The 20,000-nt window shown below is 40.1% G+C and overlaps 1 long non-coding RNA gene across 1 annotated transcript in view; it reads right to left on the bottom strand.

The window, feature by feature from the left end:
- The window catches only part of LOC116515113, a 43,452-nt gene extending 29,491 nt beyond the window's left edge, over nucleotides 1-13,961 (bottom strand). The window contains exon 1 of the long non-coding RNA XR_004256191.1: nucleotides 13,876-13,961. This is a non-coding gene — a long non-coding RNA (uncharacterized LOC116515113). The remainder of the gene's footprint in view (nucleotides 1-13,875) is intronic.
- Between the last annotated feature and the right edge of the window lie 6,039 nt (nucleotides 13,962-20,000).

Genomic DNA, 20,000 nt, shown 5'->3' with positions numbered 1-20,000 from the left:
ATAGATATAGATATAGATATAGATATAGATATAGATATAGATATAGATATAGATATAGATATAGATATAGATATAGATATAGATATAGATATAGATAGATTTAGATGTCTGTCTTTCTGTCTGTCTGTCTGTCTGTCTGTCTGTCTATCCATCCATCCATCCATCCATCCATCCATCCATCCATCCATCCATCCATCCATCCATCCATCTATCTATCTATCTATCTATCTATCTATCTATCTATCTATCTATCTATCTATCATCTATCTATTCCAAGTTGTGTTCATCTATATGCCATGGATTTCTCCAGATGGGCCTGTAGAAAATATTCTTTACTGTTCCTTATATTTCAGTCAGTTAAGCCTGCCAGACAATGATTTTTTTTAAAAAAATAAAACAGATATGGTGCAGATTATATGCATTAGTGCTACTTGTCACATTTCTCAAAAACTGTAAGAAGAGGTCATTTTTGACATTTTGAGGAATATGGAGTCAGTAACTCAACCAATATCATGTTCTTCTAAACAAGTCAGGATCTCCTATTTAGAGGGTATTTAGCAAGCCAACATGTTCTCTACCACTCTTCATTGTTGAGCCAATGAGAATTGTTTTGCAGAGTGAGATGGGCGGCATATAAATTTAATAAATTGATAAATACACATTATACTTACATATATTCAGTAATCATAAACCAGGGGTGTCAAACTCAATTTCATTGAGGACTGCATCAGGACTGTGATTGGCCTCAGGGGGCTGGATGGGTGTGGCCAACTGGGTGATTATGGCCAACTGTGTGGGTGTGGCTAGTTTGATGCCACTCCCCACACTGCTGGCATGTTTCTTCTTAGCATTGGGTAAAACAGACTGAAGCCAGGCTGGCTTCTTCATATTGTGTAGACCAGGAGAGCCCTGTGGGCCGGATCTGACCACATTGTGGGCCTCATCCAACTCACAGGCCTTGAGTTTGACATCACTGTCGTAAAGAGACATAAATCCCTTACCTTTTGAAGAATTTAATCAACATTAGTAACGTAAGGGAATTGGTTCTGGTTAAAATCACTTGAATAAAAGGGTGAGATATTGGTTGGCTTGCAAAACATCTGTACCTCAAATTCTTTTTCCCCCTCAAGTCAACATAGCCTCCTTGATGACTACATCTATTTGTTGTTGTTTTTTTAATCCTTAGTACTGTTTCTGTGATATTCTGGGTGCCAAATAAATACATTTCTGCCTGCTCAGACTTTATAAATAATATATATGGGGCCTCTCAAGTTTAAAAGCAATATGTTTCCTTTGGACTTTCATGTTTATATAAGGTCAAGTTATACAATCTGAGTTTACAGAAAATATAATGAAACTGTTCAGTGTGCATTTGATTTTTAAAAAACCACTTATATAAGATAAAATGCAACATTTTGATAAGGTGAAACCCCACGAAATCTCTTATATTGATAGTATAGAAATAATAAATGAAATAAATATTTCACAATTCTTTCTTTCCTTCCTTCTTCCTTCCTTCCTTCCTTCCTTCCTTCCTAATTCCTTCCTTTTTCCCTTCTTTTTTCCTTTTCTTCAAGTGGTGGGATTCAAACATTTTTACTACTGGTTCTGTGGGGCCTGGCAGGGGAAGGATACTGTAAAATCGCCATTCCCTCCTCACTCCAGGGGAAGGTTACTGCAAAATCCCCATTTCCTCAAAATCAGCTGGGACTCAGGAGGCAAATAATAGATGGGGGCAGGGCCAGTCAGAGATAATATTTATCGGTTCTCTGAACTACTCAAAATTTCTGCTATCAGTTCTCCAGAACTGGTCAGAATCTGCTGAATACCACTTCTGCTTCCTTCCTCCCTCCCTTCCTTCCTCTTTCTTTCTGTCTTCCATCTGTCACTGTCTCTGTCTCTCTCTTTCTACACATACTCACACAGAGCCGAGGTGGCGCAGTGGTTAGGGTGCAGTACTGCAGGCCACTTCAGCTGACTGTTATCTGCAGTTCAGAGGTTCAAATCTCACCGGCTCAAGGTTGACTCAGCCTTCCATCCTTCCGAAGTGGGTGAAATGAGGACCCGGACTGTGGGGGCGATACGTTGACTCTGTAAACTGCTTAGAGAGGGCTGAAAGCCCTATGAAGCGGTATATAAGTCTAACTGCTATTGCTATTGCTATTACATACATAAACATGTTTGTACATGTATACTTAGTATTAAAAGAACTAGGTGTCAGGTCTGCAACCATCTTTTTTTTGGGGGGGGGGGGGTCTTTGACCTACCATACTTGGGCGAATTGTAAGGAGTCACATATTATGTAGTCACAACAAAATTCTTTCTAGAAAGCCAAGGTCTTCCTTTGTCTCTGCACCTGACCGGAATTGGATGGGTGGAGCTGCTAGCATGGCAGTGGGAGATTGGACCACATGATGGACTTGTGGGTGTGGAGGCAACTTACAGCTGGGTGGGGAAAATCTGGAAGCTTTCAGATTCGGGTTTTTCCAGTTGTGACAATGTGGCTCTCTTAATAAATTGGAACTTTGAGCAATACTTTGCCTTTGACGCTGATTTAATTTTGGATGCTATTTGGAACCCTGACACTAGGAACATTTCTTAAAATACTGAAAGTTAAAAGAAATATTTTCTGAACTGTGCCTTATATACTGTATGCTGATGTAAAATGAGGACAATGCTGCCATTGAAACAATATCAATTTTCAAGACTCGTTTTGTTAGCCTAGTCTTACCCCAACAAATATAATAAGCTTCTCTCTGCTTGTTTTTAGCATTCAATTTGCCATAACAAACCATCTTCTCTTGATCTCATTTTCATCACTGTGTGTACCTCTCTTGCTCCTGGACAAGTCACTGTGCATGACAGGTCATTAACGCACCCGGCTTAATCTGCACAAGACCATGGCTGTCCTTATCTACCGGGGACAAATTGATTAGTTGCAGATGATGGCTGATGGCAATCTGTCAAACTAAATTAGTGCTGGGAAACAGCTTAACACCTGCTGAGGATGTGATGGCAAAAGCTGATTTCAGCATCAGCGCTATAGAAAGGGCTTCTCAAAGAAGTCTCTGCTCTTTGTGTACCTTTGGAAAATTACCTTTTTGCTGAAAATAGCTTGCGGAGAAAGAACCCGTTGAACAGGTGTCCAAATAAGAAAAGAACCAATGTGCCCCATTAATGAATGTCCTCTTGGAAAAGGCACCTATCAGATTTCCAAGGACCTTTCATCTTTCTAGCAGAACCATATGGCTGTAATCAATGAGGTCTGATCACCGTGGTGAATTCCAGCACATATCAGAAATGCCGTTGTATAAATATATCCTGCTTTTAAAATATATATATATATATATATATATATATATATATATATATATATATATATATATATATATATATATATATATATATATATATATATTTTAAAAGCAGGATATATTTATACAACGGCATTTCTGATATGTGCTGGAATTCACCACGGTGATCAGACCTCATTGATTCACCACGGTGATCAGACCTCCCACCACTGCACTGCACATCATGGATGAACGGACAGATGGACAGGTGAATGGATGATTGATAGAAGGAGGGGCAACAGCAATAGCACTTAGACTTATCTACTGCTTCCCAGTCCTCTACAGCCCTGTCTAAGTGATTTACAGAGTTAGCATATTTGCCCCACAACAATCTAGGTCCCCATTTTACCAGATGGAAGGATGGAAGACTGAGTCAACCTTGAGCCATTCAGAATTGAACTCCTGGAGTGAGCTGTGAGTTAGCCTGCACTACTGCATTGTAGCTATTGTAATACCATGGCTCTAAGACCTTCTAAGATAGTGGCTTTCAACCTTCCTAATTCTGTGACCCTTTAATACAGTTTCTCATGTTGTGGTGACCCCCAACCATAAGATTATTTTATGTTTTCCATATTTTTTTCAAAAATAAATGTTTTCCAATGGTCTTAGGCGACCCCTGTGAAAGGGTCGTTTGACCCCCAAAGGGGTCCTGACCCACAGGTTGAGAACCACTGTTCTAAGATGAAGTCAAATTATGAAAAAATGTCCTGAAAGGCTGCTCCATGTGCTAAATCATTTAAGTGAAGCTATCCATGATATTCTGAGGGTGTGTTAGCCATTAGATGTCACCGTCCTCTAAAATCCATACCCTGCTCAAAATGTAAACCAAATATATCATGAATTTGGAATTTGTGCCCAGAAAGTCTACATCCGTCACATCAGACATATTGATGTAACTATTTGGGACAGAGTATGATGGAATTTGTGGAGTAATAGTCCCCATACAAGGTGGCAAGAAAGTCAGATACGAGGGACAACATTTGTACTTATTATTGCTCAATTTCTTTACATTTTGATTCTATTTTAGAAAAAGAACTGCTAATGATGTTTCAGATTAAGAACTACATTTCAGAATGTATTGGGCCACAACAGTGTTTTTTTTTAATAATAAGACGATATTTTCCTATAAACAGGACACCAAATAGAGTAGAGTAGAGTAGAGTAGAGTAGAGTAGAATAGAATAGAATAGAATAGAATAGAATAACAGAGTTGGAAGGGATCTTGGAGGTCTTCTAACCCAAACCCCTGCCTAGGCAGGAAACCCCATACCACTTCAGACAAATGGTCATCCAACATCTTCTTAAAAACTACCAGTGTTGGAGCATTCACAACTTCTGGAGGCAAGTTGTTCCACTGATTAATTGCTCCGTTTTACCACTTTCCTTGCCACAGTTGTTAAGTGAATCATTGCATTTATTTTTTTAAAAAAGTTAGTAACAGGGGTGTTAAGCAAACTTGGCTTCCCCATTGACTTTACTTGTCAAAAGGTCACAGAAGGGGAACCCACGACCCCAGGACATGGCAACTGTCATAAATATGAACCAGTTGCTAAGCATCTGGATGCTGCAATGGTCATAAGTGTGAAATGCAGTCATAAGTCACTTTTTTTCCCAGGCCGTTGTAACTTTGAATGGTCGCGAAATGAATTGTTGTAAGTCGAAGACTACTTCCAGCTGCCAGTTCAGATGAATTCACGGTTCCACCACAAAACCGCGGACGACAAAATCGTGGTCGACGAAAGCGCGCATTTGACGTCATCACAGCGCGACGAAAACATCGTGCTGTGATCAAAAAATGTAAAAATAAAGTGAAAACCTTACCCTAACCCCCCCAAACCTAACCCTAAACCTAACCCTTAACCTAACCCTAAATGTAACCCTAAACCTAACCGTTAACCTAACGCTAAACCTAACGCTAACCCTTAACCTAATGCTAAATGTAACCCTAACGCTCTAAACCTAAGCCTAACCCTTAACCTAACCCTAACCCTAACCCTAACCCTTACCTTTATGTGAATCGGCTTGCTTTAATTTTATTTTTATTTCAATTTTTATTTTTTCTCGTCGCGCTGTGATGACGTCAAATGCACGCTTTCGTCGATAGCGCTTTTGTGGACCGCGGTTTTGACGGGTCACGGAATTCACAGCTATGATGTTAGTTAACATGTAAGCAACCTGGTGAAACTAAGTTGGTTGCTCAGAGTTTGATTTCTGTTCTCCCTTAACTTTCAGAATGCAGATAACAAGGAAAAGTTCATAATAGGACCACTACTATTTTTAAAATGAAAACGAAGCAAGAAAGCTAATTTGCATTTCCAAATGTCACACTGAAAGGCAGGGATGAAAATACAACACATCTGCAATACTGTCAGTGCTAATAATGGAGAATATTTGGAGCCCAGGGGTGACATGAGGGGTCCTTGGTGCTCTCTGAGCTTGCTTGTTTTGTTGCAGACGTTCCATTGCCCAAACTATGTCGTGTCATCAGTGCTGATGATGTTACCTAGTTTAGGTAAGGAAACGTCTGCAGCTCAGAGATCCTTCAGTGTGGTCCATGTCTAAAACCAGCAGCAGAATGGCTAGCTAAGTACTGCCAGGATGATATCATGAGAGCTATTTTTCTATACATGTGGGAATCTTGGTCTGTCTGTCTGTCTGTCTGAATCTGTATCTCTGTCTCTATCTCTATCTCTCCTTGCCTCCACCTCTGTCTCTCACTCACTCACTCTCTATCTATCTATCTATCTATCTATCTATCTATCTATCTATCTATCTATCTATCTATCTATGTCATCCATCCTCCACCCATCATCTATCTATTAACTATCTATCTATCTCTATCACCTGTCATCCATCCATCTACCTACCTATCCACTTTGCTATCATCCATCCATCCATCCATCTATCTATCTATCTATCTATCTATCTATCCCATCCATCATCCACCCATCATCTTTCTTATTAACTATCTCTCTACCTATCTACCTAGCTATTATCTATCTATCTATCTATCTATCTATCTATCTATCTATCTATCTATCTATCATCTGTCTGTCTGTCTATCATCTATCTATCTATCTATCTATCTATCTATCTATCTATCTATCTATCTATCTATCTATCTATCTATCTATCTACCTACCTACCTACCTACCTACCTACCTACCTACCTACCTACCTACCTATCTATCTATCTATCTATCTATCTATCTATCTATCTATCTATCTATCTATCTCTATCTAGTTATCCAGCTATCTAGCTTTCTAGCTTTCTATCTAGCTAGCTATCATCTCTATCAGGGGTGGGTTTCAACCGGTTCGCGGCGGTCCCTGCGATCCGGTTGGTCACCGAACCCAGAAGTAAGTAACTTCCGGGAACGGCGAAGGTCCCCCCCGCGCCCGCGCACCCGCGCGCGCCCGCACCCGCTCCTTACCCGGTTTTGCCGAATTCTGCGCTTCCACGCATGCGCAGGACGCATACAGCGCCTGCGCGATCCTCCAGGAGCAGCTGGAGCATAGCACAGACGCTAGTACGCATGCGCGCGCCATGCACGCGCACGAGGACGCCGCGGGCCTCGTTCCAACCGAACCGGTTGGAACGGGGCGAGAAACCCACCCCTGATCTCTATCATCCATCATCCATCTCTCTCTCTCTCTCTCTCTCTCTCTCTCTCTCTCTCTCTCTCTCTCTCTCTCTTATCTATCTAGTTATCCACCTATCCAGCTATCAACCTTTCTAGCTTTCTAGCTAGCTGTAGCTATCATCTATCTCTATCATCCATCCATCATCCATCCATCCACAAATACTTCCTAATCTCCCTGCAGTTGCATCCACATAGATGCATTAGTTATTTAATATTCAGTTGACCATTGGTTGAACACGCGCTTTAATTTTCTTGCAGAGGATATGCAGGGAAACATATAATGACTCAAAGATGTGCTGATATATATTTTTTAAAATCCCAGTCAACAGTGCCGTTATAACACTAGTCACAACATTTCTCCTTCTAATGAGACATTGTTAATTTATTGCTTCCCCTCCAAATGTGCCAGATTACTTTTTATTTCTTAAGTCCCATTATGTAGATCACCATATGATTTTTGATTGAGTGATTGATTCATGCGGAACACATCTGAGCAAAGTTATCCGTCAGATATGAAATAAAATAAAAACGAAGGCACTCACTGTTTTCTATCAAATATATATCACAAATTCACAAATGCAGCTTCGTGCATGCACATCTGCATGAGAAGCCATATCCTCTGCCCCTTGCATCCTGTTACCACCTCCACCAGTCTGACAAGCTAGCAAGGTTGGAGACCCATGATATACAACGTCCATATACATTTCAACATAGCACTGCAGGGATTAGGAATTCTAATATTTGCCAAGCAGCAAATCAATACAAAGGAACTTTTGAAGGAAGAAATGATGCATGGAGTATAACTGTGGAAAGCCAAGTGATGATTCTGGTGGAATAAAAGCCATCAAGGAGACCAGTTCTTAGTAATTCCTTTCTGGACAAGGAGAAGATTTGAGATCACCGACAACAGATATCTGTTCCTTGTGGGAAGACTGAAAGGTAATGGCTTTCCAGAGAGTTCCAGAGAGTTCTGAACTCTAGTACATGAGGGACTGGACACCTTGCTCAAATTACAACCAGCACTTTGAAAAGACACTAAGTTCACCTACTTTCCTCTCTAATATCTTTCAAAAGTTGCCTGTTAACTAATTTTCAGCTATTAGGAACCTTTGGATTGACCAATTTGACGACAGAAGCTATCATGTCAATTTTATCTACTCTAGGGATTTTCTAAGACATGGTAGGTAAAGGTAAAGGTTCCCCTTGCACATATGTCCTAGTCATTCCCGACTCTAGGGGGTGGTGCTCATCTCCGTTTCAAAGCCAAAGAGCCAGCGCTGTCCAAAGACGTCTCCGTGGTCATGTGGCCAGCATCACTAAATGCCGAAGGTGCATGGAACACTTATCTTTCCACCAAGGTGGTCCCTATTTTTCTACTTGAATTTTTACATGTTTTCGAACTGTTGGGTTGGAAGAAGCTGGGACAAATAATGGGAGCTCACTCTGTTATATGGCACTAGGGATTTGAACTGCTGACCTTTCTGATTGACAAGCTCAGCATCTTAGTCACTGAGTCACTGTGTTCCTTAAGCCATGGTAACAATTCCTAAATATTAATAGTGTCCCACCTATAGGAAGCAAAATTAACTTTACCCAGAAGGTTAAACACACCATGTTCTAGCTTCCAGGCTCTTTCTACACATAAGATGATATTTTTTTGATACTTAGATGACTCTAATAAACTTATTTGGGATGCTTTCAATAATACAGAGCTTTACAAGGAACACTTTTTGCTAAATGAATGTTTGTTGACTTTATACAAGCTTGGGTATAAAATTTTTGAATAGATGTACACAAATATACTCAAATACATGAAAGCTGACATTAATATTAATAATAAAAATATGCCACAAAATGTTGTCCTACTACAATATTTATCTATATTCCTAAATATGATATGAAATAGAATTTACAGTGGTTGCACTACAGTTAATAATTCAAGAATATTGCAATGAACATTAATATCTTTACCAGGAACCATATCCATTTGCATCTTCAAAAACAGATTTTACTTTAAATATGATTATATATTTAAATATTAATGTAAATTTAGGAAGTTTATTTTTCTTCTGTTAGTTTAAGATACTTATTTTTGGTTACCCCTCCTGGTTAATAATTCTAAACCAGTCTCCAATCTTACACTATTTAAATAATATAATAATTATTTATAATTTTAAAATAATTATAAACCTATTAAGAAATATATATATATATATGTGATAATAACGATGCTAAATTATACGACATCCAAATGGAACCACATGAATTAGACAAAATAATTCAGAGCACAGAAAGAAAGATGAGAGAAAGAATATATAAATTTCTTCCGAAGTATAAAATGAAAGAAGAAATTGTGAAAGAACAAATGGTAAAATGGGCACAGAACTTTGGCTACAATATTGAATTAGATAAATGGGAAAAATTTTAGATGACCAATTTAAAAATGACACTATCGGTTTCATACACGGAAAACCAGTACAAAGTGTTTTACAGATGGCACCTAGCACCAGCAAGTTAGTAAAAATCTCAGCAAATATTTCACCAAAATGTTGGAAATGTGAATTAACACACAGAACATATTATCACATATGGTGTGTATATGTGTGTGTGTGTGTGTGTGTGTGTGTGTGTATGTATGTATACACACACACACACACAAACACTCTCAAGAGAGTTTAATTTTATTAGAGGTAATCACCCAATATATCAGATAGATGAGTAAAATAAGAGGGTTAAAAATGGTGAAACTCAAATGAAATATATTAGAAGAGGAAATAACGTGAGAATTGTACTGATTTGAAACTGCTATTAGAAGGAACAGGAAGTTCCAATGTAAAAAATAAATATATGTGTGATATTTCTTCCAAAATAGTAGATAGATAGATAGATAGATAGATGATAGATAGATAGGCTATCTATCTATCTATCTATCTATCTATCTATCTATCTATCTATCTATCTATCTATACATCCATCCATCCATCCATCCATCCATCCATTCATCCATCCATCTATGTACCTTCTGTCTATCATTTGTCTGTCTGTCTGTCTTTCTTATCCATTCATTCATCCATCCATCCATCCATCCACCCACCCACCCACCCACCTACCTACCTACCTACCTACCTACCTACCTACCTACCTACCTACCTACCTACCTAGTTATTCACTATGCCTGCCTGCCTGCCTGCCTGCCTGCCTGCCTGCCTGCCTGCCTGCCTGCCTGCCTGCCTGCCTGCCTGCCTGCCTGCCTGCCTGCCTGCCTGCCTGCCTGCCTATCTATCTATCTATCTATCTATCTATCTATCTATCTATCTATCTATCTATCTATCTATCCATCCATCCATCCATCCATCCATCCATCCATCCATCCATCCATCCATCCATCCATCCATCCATCCATCTATCTATCTATCTATCTATCTACCTATCTATCTATCTATCTATCGTCTATCTATCTATCTATCTATCTATCTATCTATCTATCTATCTATCTATCTATCTATCTATCTATCTATCTATCTCCCTACACGGCTGATGGAATTAATCACAGAGTGCTACAGATTAAACTTATTTTGACTGAGGAAGGGAAATGCAACTCCATCTCCATCTCTCTCCCCCCTCTCCCTCTTCCTCTATCATCTACATCTATCTCTATCTTTATCATGTATCTGTATTTTCGCTTAATCTACCCAACCTCTTCAAAATGTGTTTTGCTTAATTGAGCAAAGAGTGAGCCTCAATACAGTATTACCATCCTTCTGCTTACATTGCCATGTCATTCAAGTGGCCTGACTCACAATTCTACCCCTCTGAGATTTTAAAAAGCACTTCAGAAATGAACCCAAAACATTTTTAGTAAGAGTAAGTGCATTACTTTGCATGTGAATCTTTATGTGGATAAATCTTTTTTTTTTTTTTTGATGATGATGATTCTCTGGTCACATCTTCTGCTAACAAACAGATGTTATTATGACATTGCTGCTTATATTCAAATTTCAGGATATCGTGCTACTACCCCTCTGGAGATTAGAATACGGCATTAGATAACAGCTATAATGAATGTTGTGAATTTTTTTTAAAAAAAACCCACAAAGGAAGGATTGTCCATTGCTACAATGTAATTTGAGCTCCTCTAAGAACTTCTGAAACAAACATGCACGTAATTTTCTACTTTGCTAGAAAATCATGTGGACAAAAATAAACATTATCTCTTAAAAAAAAACAACCCAGTTTTTGTTCAGAATAATTGCTAACTATTAATAACTCCCCAATGAACTTGTAGACTTCTTCTTTAGTTTTGGAAATTAATACTATAGATAGAGGTGGGAGTTTTTTCACAGCTTGGACTCTAGTGAGTTGAAAGAATTGGTATTCTCTGTTGAGATTTAGAAATTTCCTATCCCAACAAGAATAACAGAATAACATAGTTGGAAGGGACCTTGGAAGTCTTCCAGTCCACCCACCCTGCAAAAATAGGAGACTCTATTCCATTTAGCAATAGCAATAGCAGTTAGACTTATATACCGCTTCATAGGGCTTTCAGCCCTCTCTAAGCGGTTTACAGAGTCAGCATATTGCCCCCAACAACAATCTGGGTCCTCATTTTACCCACCTGGATGAGGATGGAAGGCTGAAAGGATGGAAGGATGGAAGGCTGAGTCAACCCTGAGCCGGTGAGATTTGAACAGCCGAACTGCAGTCAGCTGAAGTAGCCTGCAGTGCTGCACTCTAACCACTGCGCCACCTCGGCTCCTTTCAGGCAAGTAGCTATCCAGTCTCTACTTAAAAGCCTCCAAGAATGCAGCACCCACAACTTCTGATGGCAAACCATTCCACTAATTCAGGGATCAGCAAACTTAAACCCCCAAAGAGCCACAAAAGTCCCAACTGGAAGCTCCCCATTCAATTCTGGAGCCTACCGGAAGTCCCGTTCCTCCACCATAGAGTCTCTTCCTAGCACAGCATCCTTTTTCCTCTACCTGTCCTAATCGAAAGCCCTACCAATTGTGGAGCCAACCAGCAACAGGGAGCTGCAGCAGAAAAATGAAAGAGCCACATGTGGCTCCAGAGCCGCAAATTGCTGACCCCTGCACTAGTTAATTGTTCTCACTGTTAGGGAATTTCTCCTTAAGTCCAGGCTACTTCTCTCCTTGATTAGTTTCCACCCATTGTTTCTTGCCTTGCCTTTTGGTGTTCTGGAAAATAAGTTGACCCCCACTTTGAATTTGGAAAAAAAAAGTCAGAAAATTGAACTTCCATCATCTGCACTATTAAAAATGTTGGCTGATAATGAATGTGCTGTTTTTCATTATCTGAAAAAAACACGTTTTTCAGGAAGTAATCAGTGTTATGGTGTATAGCTGACTGTGCCTGGAAGTTTTGATGTATGGTGTGAGTGAGTCCCAAATGCATTCTATATCACATATCTCCATTATTTGTTTCTGGTTACATAAATGTCTTGCAGACTAGGAAATACAAACTTGCATGCCAAAACATTTTTTTAAATATTGACCAGTCTGTGATAATGTTATGTTTTCTCCCAAATGCACATGTTTAGACTGAATTGCTTGGCTACTAATTCCAAAACAAGGTATAAGGAGGTATTTGACATGCCGTAAGAAGAACCTTTGGCCAACCTGATGCCACTGTCTGCAGCAACACAACACAATTTTCATAAAACGACCCCTGCCAAGGGTAACACAGTTGCAGGAACTTTTTCCTCTAGTCTAGTTTAGTCTAGTTTAATGAAAGGAAGGACTAGGGAAAACATGATAGCAGTGTCCCAATATCTCAGGGGTTGCCACAAAGAAGAGGGAGTCAAACTATTCTCCAAGGCACCTGAGGGCAGAACAAGAAGCAATCGGTGGAAACTAATCAAGGAGAGAAGCAACTTAGAACTAAGGAGAAATTTCCTGACAGTTAGAACAATTAATCAGTGGAACAGCTTGCCTCCAGAAGTTGTGAATGCCCCAACATTAGAAGTCTTTAAGAAGATGTTGGATAGCCATTTGTCTGAAATGGTATAGGGTTTCCTGCCTAGGCAGGGGGTTGGACTAGAAGACCTCTAAGGTCCCTTCCAACTCTGCTATTGTATTGCATAACATATTCAGTAGTCTTTGATGAACTTTGCTTCTCCCATTCAGATGTGCCTCAGTAGCATACAGCAAACATGGACTGAACCCAGGAGGTATGTAAGGTTAGTTTTGAAGATATTTGGGTGGGAGCTAGGAGTTCCAGAACTGTTGACTAAACTAAGATGTTGAAAAGCATCCTGGAAAACTCCTCCTCCTCCTCCTCGTTCTCCTCTTCTTTTCCTCCTCCTCCTCCTCCTCCTCCTCCTCCTCCTCCTCCTCCTCCTCCTCCTCCTCCTCCTCCTCCCCCCCCCTCCTCCTCCTCCTCCTCCCAGAAAATTACATTAATGCTGTCACAGGTGTTGGACACAACTGAACAGAAGCTTTATTTTTGCTTGGAATAAAGTTTTATCTCCCCATTAATAGGGATCCTTGATGAGAATGACTCCCCCACACCCCAGTTTCCAATCTGCACTATTCTAGACACTTAGCCTCAGCTGTAACATCTTAGCAGGGCAATCATATCATTTTCCAGCTCAGTTGCTGCCTGTCCACCCTCCCATTTCCCTTTAATAAGAAACACTTTGACCCCTGGGAAACTATCTCCAGCACTCTCCCTCTTATCTATTCCAGACTTCCTTCATGCCAAGATCAGTCATCAATTTTAATTGAAAGGAAACAGGGTTTTTTTCCCCCAGCCCATGTGTCATACCATTGCATTTCAGTCCTGGTTTCATTGGGACTCTCCCCATACCGCCCGATCTGCCAAGGCCACCTTTTCCTAGTTCTATCAGCACTGTTTACCTTGGGAGGCATTCGGTCTCTTCTCTGATTAAGCTGACATCATTTTGGCTTTTGTGTTCCCGTAGTCATTTTCTGTTGACAGCCTGGTGTAATGGTGACAGACCCACTGTCCTTGTGAAAAGGGGCGGGCGGCATTGATTGGCTGGCTGCATTCATACAGGTCCTTCGAATGTCACCCGCGCCTGGCTTTGTGCTAACTGGCAGCTGACTGGGTGCCAGGGAGAAAGGTTATAAATCACAGATAACAGGCAAGAACCCTTTTGTACATATCACCAATGTCACTTTGCCTCACGTGAGGAGAAGCAGCCGAAGAGAAGAATTCCCTCGGAGCAATTAATTTCCTCCCCAAGCTGCAGACAATGCTTGTTTAATTCACAGCGATGGAAGCCTCGTGCTCACTGCACTCTCCAATGGGGGGAAAAAGAAAGGATTAGAGGCACATTTGTTGAAAACAAAAAAATAAATAAAAGGAGGTCCTTTTCTTCCTCACAATGCACCGAAACCTCTTGTGTGTGTGTGTTGGGGGCGGGGGGGAGTTGATGCTTGGAGAGATTTCCTGGTGACATGTATATCAGTCTCTGGGGCTTCTGTTTTCATGCTTCCAAGGAAAACAGATGATTAAAAAATGGTCATAACAAGCACTAGGATTTACAGCCCTCACACTCTTTGTCACTTGCAAGAAGAAGAGTGTAAATCAGGTCTCCAGCAGCACAAGATGGAGAACCAAAGGCTGACATGTCCCACAGGGGGAAAAGCTTTAAGGGCATAGTTCTGCCTGATGAAAGGCATATGGAGGAAGCTGTGAATTACGCCCCAGAGACTTCAGCAACCATCATTTCTTGATCAACATCAAAGGCTTCTCTCCCCCTGCTTCCCCCCACATCCTAAAACAGGCACAGTCTTGGTGATGCTAGATCCTAGTTTTAGAACACGAAGAGTGGAAGACAGCTAACCAAAAGGATCCTCCAGAAATAAAATAATAGGGATGTCAGCCACTAGACTAAAACTGCCAAAATGGTTGTCTGTCAACGTGAGAGGTGTAAGATGATCCTTTGCGCCCCCCACCCCCAAATTTCAGAGAATGATGGCATGCTTTGGGAAGAGGTGAAGGCTAGTTCTCACCAGGTTGTCCCAAAGGTGTTTTTTTTTCAAGACGTAACTTTGGTCTTTCTTTGTTTTTCCTTGAAGATTTTTTGCTTCTTATCCAAGAAACCTCTTCATTCATAAACTGAAGAAGCTCATTGGATGAGTAGTGAAACATTTTCGAGGAAGAATAGAATAGAATGGAATGGAGTGGCGTGGCGTGGAGTGGAATAGAATAGAATAGAATTAGAATAATAACTTCATTGTCACTGTGAATGTACACTAATAGGCATGCATTAAAATGAAATTTTGTTCTTTACAGCTCTTCACCTCCAGTATATACTACATAACCATCACAGAATACATAAACAAATACAAAATTATGCATATACCCACATACATTATACAACAGAGACAAATAATACAGTCTACTTCAGATGTATACATCTACATGGAGAAAAAAAAATGAATCTTCAGAGTTTGCTAGATGGATGGCATACAATAGGGAATAAAGCTGTTACAGAATTTTGTAGTCCTGCTAGAAATACTTCAAAACCTCCTCCCAAAGGGGAACAACAGAAACAGACCATATAGTGGGTATGTGGGGTCTCTAACAATGCTTCAAGCTCTAAGCACATAGTGCTTATAAGCAGCAACCTGAATAACAGGAAGAGAGCTTCCTTTAATTTTCTCCGCTGTCCTCACCACTCTCTTCGTGGGCTTTCTGTCTGAGGCACTGCCACCACCAAACCAAACAGTGATGTAGTTTGTTAAAATGCCCTCAATCGTGCCTCTGTAAAAAGTGGCCAGGACAGAAGGAAAAAGTTCACTTCTTTCTTGAAAAAAAAACACCTTTGGGACAAAGAATCTCCATTTATCATGAATCATTTCTCATCATGTTCTATTTCAGTTGGCTAATGAACTGAAGAATCCATCAAGTATAATTCATTCCTCTCACTCTCATTATTTCAACCTATATCCAAAATATCAATGAATAAACATAACCTATCCAATTCATTTATATTATTGGATAGGTTATGTTTATTCATTGATATTTTGGATATAGGTTGAAATAATTTCTATAACTCCTCCACCCCGTTATATTTGGATATGGTTCAAATTAATTTTCTCAAGACAGCAATGAATTGATTTAGATCCTTAGTTTATTTTATTAAATTGATGGGAATGTATTATCAACAGCATTTGTGCAAATTATAAAAAAAAACTACAGCAAAACAATTACTTTCAGAATCATTTGTGCCTATTAGGATTGCTCACTTTCTCCATTGCTTTGCCGAATTTTCTTACCCAATGAATGATTTCTATAGATACTTCAAAAGTCACCGTGCACTATGTATTTCTTATACGATGCAGTTGGAGCCAATTTGGGATTAACTATAACAGCAGAAGCAAATTGAATTAAATCAGATTTTTAGCTGCTCTTAACAGGTATCAGGTAGGTCAAACCACAGCGCAAGCCTGCAACATCAAAGCAACATGAAGGTCAGTGCTAAAAAGACAGATTCGTGTTTTTAGTTCTGCTAAAAAATTAGCTGGATGACTTCTGGCTTAACGATTTCACACAAAAAAAATGCCGCCCTTTAGGAGGCAAAACTTAAAGAGTCAAATCTTGTACTTAAAAAAAAGTGCACAGATGGTTTGCAAGTTTAATTACAGTCTCCAAATTCAACATACATATTAGCAGGCACACAACATTGTTCTTTCAATAACTTGGAAATCTGTAACCAAAAATGTTTATTAGGAAACAAGTCTTGGGTGTAAAAAAAGAATCAGGAAATAAGAAATGTCTATTTTTTTTAATTGAAATCTATTAGGAACCAAGTTTTAATGCTTATCATGGAGTATACTGGGGCGGGGAAGATAATATATGGATTTCAGCCCCAGTGTGGTTCCTTATGTTTTCTGGAAGAATAGAATAAGAGTTGGAAGGGACCTTGGAGGTCTTCTAGTCCAATCTCCTGCCTAGGAAGAAAACCCGACACCACTTCAGACAAATAGTTGTCCACTCTCTTCTTAAAAAACTTCCAGTGTTGGAGCATTTACAACTTTGAGAGGCAGGTTGTTCCACTGCTTAATTTTTCTAACTGTTAAGAAATCTCTCTTTAGTTCTTAGTTGCTTCTCTCCTTGATTAGTTTTCACCCGTTGCTTCTTGTCCTACCCTCAGGTGCTTTGGAGAATCATTTGATTCCCTCTTCTTTGTGGCAGCCCCTGAGATATTTTTGGCTGGTCTAGGGTCTATTTTCAGGCTGTTTTCTTGTGCCTGCAAAGACCAGCTGACTGGCACATGCATCCCTGTTTTTTGGCTGTTTTTGGGCCATTTTTCAGGCCATTTGGGGGACATTTTTCAGTCCATTTTTTGGTGCTCAAGCACCCATGAAGACCAGCTGACCAGCATGCCAAAACCAGAAGAACAGCTGGTGATGGTGTGCATGTTCATAGAGCAGTGGTGGGTTTCCATATTTTTTACTACCCATTTGTTTGTGCCCTCACAACGCTTCTGCCGAACTGGGAACAACCCACCACTGCCACAGAGAGGGCTCTGCATGCTACCTTTTGCATGCGTGCCACAGGTTCACCATCACAGATCTAGGTATTATCTACCTTCACATGCAAGGCTTCCTAATCATTTCCCATGCTGGTCAATAACGCCAGGATGGATATAATTGTCACAATGTAGAAAGAGAACAACAACAAAAAAAACCTCTGAATTTATTTGAATTCTAGTTTTATGGAGCAAACTATTCAAGTGATTACAACTCTGACAAATTATTTGGTACCTTTTCCACCCGCACATTATGTTTAGCAGCATTTTCTACGTAGGAATAAGGAGAGAGAGAGAGGGAGAGAGAGAGAGAGAGAGAGAGAAATATGGATGATGGATGATAGAGATGATAGCTAGCTAGCTAGAAAGCTGGATAGCAGGATAACTAGATAGAGATAGATAGATAGATAGATAGATAGATAGATAGATAGATAGATAGATAGATAGACAGACAGACAGACAGACAGATGATAGATAGATAGATAGATAGATAGATAGATAGATAGATAGATAGATAGATAATAGATAATAGATATTCATGTAGCAAATAGAACTTTTAAAGAAAGAGGGAAAGTTGCAAACCAGTGATCAGATGGTTATATTTTTAGTTGCACTGAGCTGTACGAAATATCTCAGAAACTACCACCAAGGCTTCAATGTCAGTTTTGATAATCATGTTAAATGCACGTATTTGCTTATCTAGACATTAAAAATATATATTGGCTATATATCCATTGAGTTCTGTCTACATAGCAGGCAAGTTTCAAACATTCTAAAGGGAGACACTTTGCTGCATATGGAGAGTGAGGGTGTATATTTACCAAGGGCACCTTTACAGAAAGCGCCCTATGAAATATAAATGAGGACAAGACCAGGAACATAATTATGTAGGTTTTCAGCCAAGAAATGAGGTGAGGATCCCAAGGTGATACATCTTAGATGATAGAACTGAGAAATTAGGATCCAAGCAGAAGGGATATTTGGAAGTCACGACTTGCGGTGAAAGCTGAATCCCTACAGGCGCATTTCCAATGTTACACGTATGAGCTATAGCATATGTTTGCTTATTTATTGGTTAGATTCATATTTTGTCATTCCTCTAAGACAAGGGTGTCAAACTCAAGGCTCACAGGCTGGATCTGGCCCGTGAGGTGCTTAGATCTGACCCATGGGGCTACCCTGGAAACAGCAAAGGACCAGTCCATGATGCCTCTGCCAGTGAAAACAGAGCACGGGAGGGCCGTGTGTGGGTCTGCCATGCTCCATTTTTGGCCATGACAGCCTCCTGCAGCCCTCTGCCAGCAAAAACAGAGATTGCACGGCACTCCTCTGAGCTATTTTCAGTGGCAGAGGGCCATAGGAGGCTGCCGTGGCTGAAAATGAGTGACATCAAGCTGGCCACGCCCACCTCAGCCACACAATCCTGAGGTCAAACACAAACCTATTGATCTCAAAAGGATGGAAAGCTGGTCAAAATTGAACTCCTAGTACACACACACACACACACACACACACACACACACACGCACGCATGCACGCACGCACACACTCATTATGGAATCTTGAGAATCTTAAACCTTATAAGCCTGAAATTTGCCACGTATGTTCCTCTTGGCTTCTAGGTGCTGGTTAAGAAAGGATTTCTCAAAATGACCATCAGATCATTAGTATTTCTTATACAGTAATTAACACACTCTGATGCTAAGGAGTTGTACTTCCCCTCCCCACCTGAAAAGAACTCTGTCCCAACTGCCAGTTGTCTATATTAACATGTTCTGATGCTAAGGAGTTAGACATCCTACCCCCTCTGCCCACCTGAAAAGAACTCTCTTCCAACTGCCAGTTGCCTCACATTCTGTTGCCTCAGTTCAAACTGGCAGACATTCCACTCATTCACGCAGGAGCGGTCTGGGGCTCCTTACAGTACTAAACCTCAATACCTCACCAAAATGTCTACATCTTCCACCTATGGAACTGCTTCCAGACTCAAGAAAATATTCTCTTATCTGTTTCAATCATCAACCACCACTGAGTCAATGGATTTGTCAATGAATTCCTCCTGCATAGGCCAATCACATGGTTTATCATGAAGCATGAGTATCCAGCTAGTATGGAGATGAAAAGCTGATTTGAAGCCAAAGACTTGATTTTTTAGCCCCAGCCTCTTTATTTTCATCAGTTTTCCCCTACAGCATCATTACACAGAGGCTTCCTACGGGGGTGCAAGAACAGAACTTCTAACCACAGATGTCTCACAGTTTGTTGTGAGCTTAACAACCGGAAGGTGGTAATTCCTGGGATAGTTTTTGTTTACTTGTTGGTTTGTTCTATCTTGGTCCTCCCATTCTGCTTCCCAGAGGGATCCTTGATATCTGGATCTCATTCCTAGTAAGTAATGCCTGGATTTGCCTGAGCAACTTGGTCATATCCAGGAGAATGCAAAAAATTCATTTGAGCAATAGCGAGAACTCGACATTG

Source organism: Thamnophis elegans, chromosome 11 (genome assembly GCF_009769535.1).
Source record: "Thamnophis elegans isolate rThaEle1 chromosome 11, rThaEle1.pri, whole genome shotgun sequence".
Lineage (NCBI taxonomy): Eukaryota > Metazoa > Chordata > Lepidosauria > Squamata > Colubridae > Thamnophis > Thamnophis elegans.
The sequence above is the reverse complement of the archived record's forward strand: the minus strand, read 5'-3'. Positions and strand labels throughout refer to the sequence as shown.